The sequence below is a fragment of the Bombina bombina genome, chromosome 4 (assembly GCF_027579735.1).
Source record: "Bombina bombina isolate aBomBom1 chromosome 4, aBomBom1.pri, whole genome shotgun sequence".
In the NCBI taxonomy this organism is placed as follows: domain Eukaryota; kingdom Metazoa; phylum Chordata; class Amphibia; order Anura; family Bombinatoridae; genus Bombina; species Bombina bombina.
In genome coordinates, this window is record NC_069502.1 from 646659139 (window position 1) to 646671288 (window position 12150).

The window sequence follows — 12150 nt, forward strand, 5'->3', positions numbered from 1 at the left end:
TCAGAGTCTCAGTGAACCAATCCGGTTCTCACCTTACAGGAAGTCAGCTGCTCTTCCAAACTTCACTGAAGCCTTGCTCAATCTCCTAACTCGCTGCTACGCTGCGTGCTCAACCTGTCAGCTCTCACTGCCTTCCTACTCACACAGGCTGTCAGCACACGCTGCCACATCATCAGCTACGGCCGCATTCGTAACCGCTCTCACACATCCTCAGAGCAGGGGTAACCTAAGCTGGATATACATCTAACAGTTGTTGGTTTATCCTAACACCATCCTCAGGTCGTATACTTCTTTATTGCTGACATTTATTTCTGCTCAAGATCGCTGTAAATATTACACTCATATTTAAGCTGCAGTAACTCCTCTCATTTATTGCCTGTGATTTCTACCATTCCCTCCTCGCCTTTGCACAGTGATACAGACTTCAGTGTCTGTCTATCACTAGTGTATCTTGGCATATATTAAACTCAGATTCCTTACCTGTAAACTTCCAGTTGTTTGCAGTTAAGGATTCTGAGACATTCCTAACCTGAGTATTAATTCCTACTATAAACAGGTTTTGTGTAAATTAATTTTGCTTGACTTTGTAAGGTGTGATATAATAATCCAGCCTAAAGATTTAATTACTAGTGTTACAATTATGGATATGTCTGAGATATCAAATCAATTATCAGTTCTCACACAGCGTATGGATAATGTGACTCAATCAGTCAGGGAATTACAAAGTGAAACCCAGGTGTTAAAAGACTGTGTGAGAGAGATGTATGCTGTTAAAACCACACAACCAGAACCACAGGTTTCCTCGCCAGATAAATTCAGTGGTAACAGGGCTAATTTCAAAGAATTCAGAAATGCCTGTTTACTTTTGTTTGAACTCAAACCTAAAACTTATAACTCTGACCGGTTAAAGGTTCTGACCATTATTTCTTATTTGAGGGCTGAGCCCCGAATTTGGGCTGATAGTTTATTTGAAAATCAAAACCCAATATTAGATTCGCTACAAGATTTTCTAAAGGCATTTTCTTCTTTATACGATGATCCTTTTAAGCAGGAATCTGCCGAAACATCACTTAGGGGCCTAAAACAATGCAGACAGCCTGTGGAGAATTATATTTCTCAATTTAAAATATATGCCATTGAATCCAAATGGAATGAGGCTTCACTAAGACACCAATTTAGAATTGGACTCAGCGAGGAAATAAAAGATTAATTATCCCGCACTGGAGTACCAACTAGGTTGGAGGATCTCTGTAGTCTTTGTACTACTATAGACAGACGTCTGCGTGAACGCAAACTTGAGAGATCTGGTACCTCATCAACGTACAAAAAGTACACACCCACTGCTCTCACTCCTAAGGATTCAGAAACACCTATGGAGATTGGGTTTATGCGTGGTCCACTCTCTACTGAAGAGAAAAGTAGAAGGCGTGCTTTAAGATTGTGCATGTACTGTGCATCCCCAGAGCATGATGTGAACACCTGCCCTCTTTTGAAAAAGACAAAACTTGGTAAGACAATCTCTAAGTCTCTTAGCTTATCACTAAACAAAAAATCTGATTCTCATATTACTTTGCCACTTACATTACAGTGGGATCTCCATCACATTGAAGTCGAGGCGTTAATCGATACCGGGGCTTCAGCAAGCTACATTGATTCTGAATTTGTAAAACTAAATAAAATTCCCTTCCTAGCAAAACAGGTGTCTGTCTCAATTAATTTAGTTGACGGATCATCTCTCTCAACAGGTCCTATAACTCAAGAGACTATACCCTTATTACTCTGTATTAATTCACGTCACAGAGAAGTAATTAGTTTTGACATAATTCCTAGCCCACTATATCCTATCATTCTCGGCTTATCATGGTTGCAACTACACAAACCTGATTTTGACTGGCAACACTCGACTGTAAATTTATCTTCCACATATTGTACACAAACTTGTTATCCACTTGACAACATTTTACTTACCACTACTGAAAACATACCTACTGTATATCAAGACTTCCAAGATGTATTTAATAAAACTGAGGCACAGGTTCCTCCGCCACACAGGCCATACGACTGCCCCATTGACCTCCTTCCTGGTGCAACTATTCCTGTAGGTCACATATACCCATTGTCAAAACCTGAATTAGATCATTTGAAGTTATACCTACAAGAGAATTTAGCCAAAGGTTTTATACGACCATCAACCTCCCCAGCTGGGGCTGGTATTTTCTTCGTTAAAAATAAAGATCAGACACTCAGGCCTATAATAGATTATAGAGAGCTAAACAAAAGAACAAAGAAAAACCGTTACCCACTCCCACTTATACCTGAACTTATAGAGAGGTTACGCACTGCCAAGATCTTTACAAAATTGGATCTCAGGGGTGCTTACAACCTCATACGAATGAGGGCTGGAGACGAATGGTTGACGGCTTTTAGAACCCGGTATGGTCATTACGAATACACTGTCATGCCATTCGGCCTTTGTAATGCTCCAGCGACATTTCAATGTTTTATCAACGACATTTTTCGTGACATTCTAGATAATTTTGTAGTTGTATACTTAGACGATATACTCATTTATTCAGACACTGAAGAACAACATATCACCCATGTCAGGACTGTTTTAGCACGCTTAAGAGAACATAAATTGTATGCCAAGGTAGAAAAATGTGAGTTCCATACTTCTAAGGTCACTTTTTTGGGATATGTCATATCTAACTCTGGAATTATGATGGATGATTCAAAAATCCATGCGATAACCCAATGGCCAACTCCGAATACCAAGAAACAGGTACAACGGTTTCTTGGATTCGCCAATTTTTACCGTAAGTTTATTTGTAACTTTGCACACACAGCCAGACCTCTCACTGACTTGACTAAACTGGGAAAGCCCTTTAAATGGACAGATAAATGTGAACAGGTCTTCCAAAAATTAAAAAAAGACTTCACCACAGCTCCCATACTGCAGTTCCCAGACACAAATAGACAGTTTATTGTCGAGGTGGATGCTTCGGATTATGCTCTGGGGGCAATCTTGTCGCAAAAAACGATTCTTACTGATAAAATGCATCCGGTTGCTTATCTGTCCAGATTACTAACATCTGCTGAACGCAATTACCCTGTTGGGGAAAGAGAATTACTGGCGATCAAGATTGCATTTGAGCAGTGGAGACATCTACTTGAGGGTGCTACATGTCCTATTATAGTAATAACGGATCATAAAAACTTGCAGTACCTACAGCAAAATAGAACTTTGTCAGCCAGACAACTTCGCTGGAATCTCTATTTTTCGCGATTCGACTTTATCATCACTTATCGTCCAGGTACTCGAAATGGTAAGGCTGATGCTCTCTCCAGAAGAGACTCCAGACCACTCACTCAGGAAGCACCATCCACCATTATTCCAAAATCCAAAATTCTAGGGTTACTCATAACCTCTCATCCCGATTTCCAAAACTCTCAAGTAAATGACCCTTCCAAACCGCTTCAACTTCTTCATACAAAACAGAACGGGTTGTACTACTACAATAACTTATTATATATACCTCCTACTTGTAGGACTGAACTCCTTCACTCCTGTCATACCTCTCCTTTATCCGGACATTTAGGTTTTAGGAAAAGATTGGATTTACTTCGCCGTCACTATTGGTGGCCAGCTATGACCACATCAGTTCAAAATTTCATCACCCAATGTACCACCTGTGCAACTTCAAAACCAAGTCACAAATTTCCAATAGGATTGCTTCAATCTTATCCGGTTCCAGAAACTCCTTGGTCACATATTGCAATGGATTACATTGTCGACCTACCACCCTCCAATCGTTACACTTCAGTACTTGTAATAGTAGACCTGTTTACGAAAATGGCACATTTTGTTCCTGCAGTTGGTTTACCCACTGCTCAAGAGACCTGCGAGATGCTCATTAAGGAAGTAGTCCGCTTACACGGACTCCCTACAGTGATTTTAACTGATAGGGGTTCGCAATTTACGTCCCGTTTCTGGAAGACTCTCTGCCAAACTCTGCAAATTACTCAAAAGCTCACAACATCTTATCACCCCCAGTCTAACGGGCAAGCAGAGCGAACTAATCAGTGGTTGGAGCAGTACCTCCGCTGTTTCTGCTCTAACCAACAGGACACTTGGGCTAAACATCTAGCTTTGGCAGAATTTGCTTATAATAATTCCACTAACTCATCCACCTCATTCAGCCCGTTTTTTCTCAATTATGGAATACATCCAAGGATATCCTACCTACCCTACAGTCCCTCCATGAACCCGAGGGTAAATGATGCTGTTAACGACATCTCTCAAACCTTCACCGTTGCTCATCACAATATTCAATCCGCACAAGCATCACATAAGAAATATTATGATTTGCGTCATACACCCCAACCAACTTACCAAATTGGTCAACATGTATGGCTCTCTACTAAGAATCTTAGGCTGCGTACTCCATCTAGGAAGTTAAGTAAGCTTTTCATTGGTCCTTTCCCGATAGTCGATATTAAACATCCTACGACTGTTACCCTTCAACTACCTGATGTCTACAAGATTCATCCTACTTTTCACGTGTCCTTAGTGAAACCCTGTCTTACTCATAACTTGACCCCCGGTTCGGTCTCTCACAACGTCACTCAGGACCAGGAATACGAGGTACACTCTATTGTTGATTCCAGACGTAGAAAAGGTCTTCTTGAATACCTCATTCATTGGAAGGGTTTCGATCATTCTGAGGACTCCTGGGAACCAGCTACTTCTGTATCTGCTCCTAGATGTGTATCCTTGTTCCACCGTAGAAACCCTGATAGGCCTGCTCCATGAACACTCGTGGTGCGTTCCTTTTTGGGGGGGCTGTGTCAGATCCTATCTGCCTCCTGTTGCTGTTCCTTTAAATATCCTCTTGCCTTCCTATAAAACCCCACAGGTTCATTGTCACTTTGCTGGATTATTCTTCCTGTCTCTGACGTCTCAGAGTCTCAGTGAACCAATCCGGTTCTCACCTTACAGGAAGTCAGCTGCTCTTCCAAACTTCACTGAAGCCTTGCTCAATCTCCTAACTCGCTGCTACACTGCGTGCTCAACCTGTCAGCTCTCACTGCCTTCCTACTCACACAGGCTGTCAGCACACGCTGCCACGTCATCAGCTACGGCCGCATTCGTAACCGCTCTCACACATCCTCAGAGCAGGGGTAACCTAAGCTGGATATACATCTAACAGTTGTTGGTTTATCCTAACACCATCCTCAGGTCGTATACTTCTTTATTGCTGACATTTATTTCTGCTCAAGATCGCTGTAAATATTACACTCATATTTAAGCTGCAGTAACTCCTCTCATTTATTGCCTGTGATTTCTACCATTCCCTCCTCGCCTTTGCACAGTGATACAGACTTCAGTGTCTGTCTATCACTAGTGTATCTTGGCATATATTAAACTCAGATTCCTTACCTGTAAACTTCCAGTTGTTTGCAGTTAAGGATTCTGAGACATTCCTAACCTGAGTATTAATTCCTACTATAAACAGGTTTTGTGTAAATTAATTTTGCTTGACTTTGTAAGGTGTGATACTACCCATAGGAGAACAGGAACGATTACAGAGAACATCTCTGGTGTACTGAATCTTAGTTAGATGCCTTAACTATTCCAGTAGTTCCTTTTAATATTCTCCTCTGGGTCAGGTTCTGCTGGACCATGATGATAATTATAATGAAATGTTATGAGGTTTATAACATAATTTCATAGGGGATTACATTTTGGTTTTATGTCCCTTTGATTAATGGAGCTTGTTTAAAACGTAATTAGTGGTTACTGTGCACCCCTTATATCTCTCAAACTCATATTCAGCCAAATTGTACTCAGTAATGTAAATCCAGCATCACAGGCTACACCTCACTGACGAGGCCCAATGAAGGCCGAAACGATCGTCTGGGGATGCTGTGTTCCTTGTTCAGAGAAGAATTGCCTGGTATTTCGGTGCTGGACTGACCGTAATAGGCGGGATCAGACTGATATACTACAGGAAAGTTTTACTCTGTGAAAAGCATTGCTGGGCTAAAAGAAGTTGCACCCAGGTGGTAAATCGCCATAGAACAGGCTAACAATGGTATTGAGCTGGATGTTCGTTCCTGTGAGTGCATTTCTCTATGTATGTATTTAGTCTCCCTAAGGGAAAAAGAGGCAACCAGACGTGGACTCCTTGCTCAGTGTGCTTAGAGGAATGTGGCTACACCTCACTGATGAGGCCCAATGAAGGCCAAAACGATTGTCTGGGGTTGCTGTGTTCCTTGTTCAGAGAAGAATTGCCTGGTATTTCAGTGCTGGACTGACCATAATAGGCGGGATCAGACTGATATACTACAGGAAAGTTTTACTCTGTGAAAAGCATTGCTGGGCTAAAAAGCTGCACCCAGGTGGTAAATCGCCATAGAACAGGCTAACAATGGTATTGAGCTGGATGTTCGTTCCTGTGAGTGCATTTCTCTATGTATGTATTTAGCAATCCAGCATCACAGCCATGTGCCAAAACCAAAATATAATAGGAGATCACTATTTTTTTCTTTAGCAAAACCAACACAACAAAAGATTTTTAGATGCACAGTAAAGGGGTGAATGCATACCGTAATAAGAACTTTAAACATAGAATTATTATGATGGCCCTTCTAGTATAAGCATCTGGGATTTGAACTGTTCTATGATCTTCTTTCCTCTAAACCTGCCTCTGAGAATAAAGAGAGATAATTATACAATTTGCAATACCATGATTTATATATTAACCATATAAAATGTTAATGTTTATGTTATATTTAAAAATGCTATGCATGGGAAAGTTTTTTGGAAACTAAGGCCTAGATTTGGAGTTCGGCGGTAGCCGTCAAAACCAGCGTTAGAGGCTCCTAACGCTGGTTTTGGCCGCCCGCTGGTATTTGGAGTCAGTGATTAAAGGGTCTAACGCTCACTTTACAGCCGCGACTTTTCCATACCGCAGATCCCCCTACGCCATTTGCGTAGCCTATCTTTTCAATGGGATCTTTCTAACGCCGGTATTTAGAGTCGTTTCTGAAGTGAGCGTTAGAGCTCTAACGACAAAACTCCAGCCGCCTGAAAATAGCAGGAGTTAAGAGCTTTCTGGCTAACGCCGGTTCATAAAGCTCTTAACTACTGTACCCTAAAGTACACTAACACCCATAAACTACCTATGTACCCCTAAACCGAGCTCCCCCCACACCGCCGCCACTCGATTAAAATTTTTAACCCCTAATCTGCCGACCGCCACCTACGTTATATTTATGTACCCCTAATCTGCTGCCCCTAACCCCGCCGACCCCTGTATTATATTTATTAACCCCTAACCTGCCCCCCACAACGTCGCCGCCAGCTACTTACAATAATTAACCCCTAATCTTCCGACCGCAAATCGCCGCCACCTACGTTATCCCTATGTACCCCTAATCTGCTGCCCCTAACACCGCCGACCCCTATATTATATTTATTAACCCCTAATCTGCCCCCCTCAACGTCGCCGACACCTGCCTACACTTATTAACCCCTAATCTGCCGAGCGGACCTGAGCGCTACTATAATAAATGTATTAACCCCTAATCCGCCTCACTAACCCTATCATAAATAGTATTAACCCCTAATCTGCCCTCCCTAACATCGCCGACACCTAACTTCAATTATTAACCCCTAATCTGCCGACCGGAGCTCACCGCTATTCTAATAAATGTATTAACCCCTAAAGCTAAGTCTAACCCTAACACTAACACCCCCCTAAGTTAAATATAATTTTTATCTAACGAAATAAATTAACTCTTATTAAATAAATTATTCCTATTTAAAGCTAAATACTTACCTGTAAAATAAATCCTAATATAGCTACAATATAAATTATAATTATATTATAGCTATTTTAGGATTAATATTTATTTTACAGGCAACTTTGTAATTATTTTAACCAGGTACAATAGCTATTAAATAGTTAAGAACTATTTAATAGTTACCTAGTTAAAATAATAACAAATTTACCTGTAAAATAAATCCTAACCTAAGTTATAATTAAACCTAACACTACCCTATCAATAAAATAATTAAATAAACTACCTACAATTACCTACAATTAACCTAACACTACACTATCAATAAATTAATTAAACACAATTCCTACAAATAAATACAATTAAATAAACTAGCTAAAGTACAAAAAATAAAAAAGAACTAAGTTACAGAAAATAAAAAAATATTTACAAACATAAGAAAAATATTACAACAATTTTAAAATAATTACACCTACTCTAAGCCCCCTAATAAAATAACAAAGCCCCCCAAAATAAAAAATTCCCTACCCTATTCTAAATTAAAAAAGTTACAAGCTCTTTTACCTTACCAGCCCTGAACAGGGCCCTTTGCGGGGCATGCCCCAAGAATTTCAGCTCTTTTGCCTGTAAAAAAAAACATACAATACCCCCCCCCCCAACATTACAACCCACCACCCACATACCCCTAATCTAACCCAAACCCCCCTTAAATAAACCTAACACTAATCCCCTGAAGATCTTCCTACCTTGTCTTCACCATCCAGGTATCACCGATCCGTCCTGGCTCCAAGATCTTCATCCAACCCAAGCGGGGGTTGGCGATCCATAATCCGGTGCTCCAAAGTCTTCCTCCTATCCGGCAAGAAGAGGACATCCGGACCGGCAAACATCTTCTCCAAGCGGCATCTTCGATCTTCTTCCATCCGGTGCGGAGCGGGTCCATCTTGAAGCAGGCGACGCGGATCCATCCTCTTCTTCCGATGTCTCCCGACTAATGACGGTTCCTTTAAGGGACGTCATCCAAGATGGCGTCCCTCGAATTCCGATTGGCTGATAGGATTCTATCAGCCAATCGGAATTAAGGTAGGAATTTTCTGATTGGCTGATGGAATCAGCCAATCAGAATCAAGTTCAATCCGATTGGCTGATCCAATCAGCCAATCAGATTGAGCTCGCATTCTATTGGCTGTTCCGATCAGCCAATAGAATGCGAGCTCAATCTGATTGGCTGATTGGATCAGCCAATCGGATTGAACTTGATTCTGATTGGCTGATTGAATCACGTCATACGCCTGTCTACTGGTGTGCGATAGATTTAAGTAAGAAATAAGTGTATGGGACACCTGGTTTGTCTACACTGTGATCCTATTGTTTGAATCGGACGTCTGCAAGGAAGGTGTGTGAGCCCAAAGAATCAGTGATTGGCTACAACATTCACGTGACTGCGGGAGTTTGGTGCACGCCATTGGTTGGTCTTCCGGGCGACGGTTGAGGTCCCGGTCTGTCCCACTAGGCACAATTTGGTGCCGCTGCGTTTGTAAGTATTCCATCTATATGTTACTTGAGCGTGTTTGCAGATTGTAACAATATTACCCTATGTCTGGCGCCTTCTTACCCTCAATCTAGATTCGCTCAGAGGACAAGTTATGGAGCAGCTGTCTTTAGACCGTTGCTTCATAGCTACTGTTTCCAGCGAGCCTGAAGGCTCACACGGCAACAGTGGCATCAAGTTCCATTCGGAGCTTGATAATTCGGCCACTAAATAATTTTAGTAACAGAAATCTTTCTATTAAAAAATAAATAAAAAACAATCACATTTTTAGTAAGAATTTAGAAATATTTCTTTGCAGTGGACTAGATTCATAGTGCTCCATTTATCATAGCTCGGACAAACATGATTTGCTACTGGAAATCAAGTCCACTGGACATTGCTGTGAGTTGACAGCATACCCTGTCTGCATTTAGCATTGCACAAGCAATGCATGTGCAATACCACCCACTGCTTGCTGGCGGCCAATCAGCCGCTAGCAGGGGCTGTCAATCATTCCGATCGGATCAGGATGATTTTAGTTGGCAGAAGCGGTCTTACGCCTTAACAATTGTTTCAGGTGAGCCTGAATGCCAGGGTCCCAAAAGCTGCTTTCACAGCTTGATAAAAGGGGCCCATAGACACTCATTATGTTACCAAAGGTCTGTGTTGTAAAGGAGAGATCACCACTCCTATATTTTCGTTAGTGGGTGTTAGTCTCGCTATTGTCTCAGCAATCACACAGCAATTAAGAGCTGGCCTTGGGCATTTACTTTACTGTATGGAATTCCTAAAGCCCTTGTGAAAAATCTCATCTCATGATTGTGTCTTGCTATTTTAAAGAGGACAAGATGGTATTTTTATTTTTATTTTCACGTTATCATAGCTCGGACAAACATGATTTGCTACTGGAAATCAAGTCCACTGGACATTGTTGTGAGTTGACAGCATACCCTGTCTGCATTTAGCATTGCACAAGCAATGCTTGTGCAATACCACCCACTGCTTGCTGGCGGCCAATCAGCTGCTAGCAGGGGCTGTCAATCATTCCGATCGGATCAGGATGATTTTAGTTGGCAGAAGCGGTCTTACGACTTAACAATTGTTTCAGGTGAGCCTGAATGCCAGGGTCCCAAAAGCTGCTTTCACAGCTTGATAAAAGGGGCCCATAGACACTCATTAGGTTACCAAAGGTCTGTGTTGTAAAAGAGAGATCACCACTCCTATATTTTCGTTAGTGGGTGTTAGTCTCGCTATTGTCTCAGCAATCACACAGCAATTAAGAGCTGGCCTTGGGCATTTACTTTACTGTATGGAATTCCTAAAGCCCTTGTGAAAAATCTCATCTCATGATTGTGTCTTGCTATTTTAAAGAGGACAAGATGGTATTTTTTTTCACGTTTTCTTTTGTGCATCTGTTAGAGTGTTATTATTTTTTTTTTTTTCATTTTAATTTATTATGTAACATTTTGAACAGATTTTTGTGATGTATAATTCACAGTGGAACTCGTCCTGTGTGCTGAGAGGTGAACATTTACAGGTTTTATGCTGCCCTTTTGACTAATGATTCTAATCAGGGGTGGGTATAAATCTTTTTGAATTATGCAATTTGTTACCTGCAAAATATTAGTTTCACAAATGTTTCTTTTTTTTTTTTTTAAGAGACTTTAAAACAAAAAAATGTTCTTCTTGATTCAGATAAAGAAAATAATTTTAAACAACTTAAATAAAAAGCACACCTAGGTCGGTTCAGGAGCTAGGAGCTAGCTGCTGATTGGTGGCTACACATATATTCATCATTATTGGCTTACTGATGTGTTCAGCTAGCTCCCACTAGTGCATTGATGCTCCTTCAATAAAGGATTCAAAGAGAATGAAGCACAATTGATAAAGTCATTTGGAAAGTTGTTTAAAATTGTATATTCCATCTGAATCATGAAAGAAAACTTTTGGGTTTCATGTCCATTTAATATATGCCAATATGTAGCAGTAAAGTAAAATACACATAACTACATACTGACACAACATGAAAATATAGTTTAATATATGATCAAAACAAGGGAATTTAGAAACATTCAGCTACAGTATATTATTATTACTTTGCAAAAAAACATTTTTTTTTTTTATATATTGTATTTATATTTTCTGTTAATTCAGTGGTGGATTTTGCAGGATTATTTTATTCAGTACTGTAAACTGTTTATGAAATCTTCAATCTTAGCACCTGCTGATCCACTTAACATGACGTTTTTACTAGTAAATCACAGCTGTTTTCAAGGATATAACTTTGACAGAAAGAAATGTTTACTCACCAGAGAGTCAGCTCTTCACAATGAGAGCAATATGTGAATGAACACGACATTATTTAGAATTCTGTATTATTTAAACAATCTGGGGGTGTAAAATGAATACAGCTGGGAACCAAAAGGCAAGAACTTACATCCACACATCTGGACTTTCTTTACAAATAATAGCTTGATTGAAAGATGGTTCGCCAAGTCAATTCATTTGGGGATACAAGTTGTTCCAGCTCAACATTTTGGCAGCTGTAATTGTTAGTATCTGAAATAATAAAAACAGTAAGTGCACTTAGTTTTGTAATTGTGATTTCTATATTATTTAATACATTTTAATAACTTGAATATATTTGCTCTATATATAATTTTTATATTTAGTATAATATGTTTATCCTAATGTCCCCCTATGCTCCATTCTTGTGGTAGTAACAGAAGTCAATTCCTTAGAACCTACCTCTTTTTAAGTCTATCTTACCTTCATTTAACTTATCAAAACACCCAGAATTTGGAATCATGCAT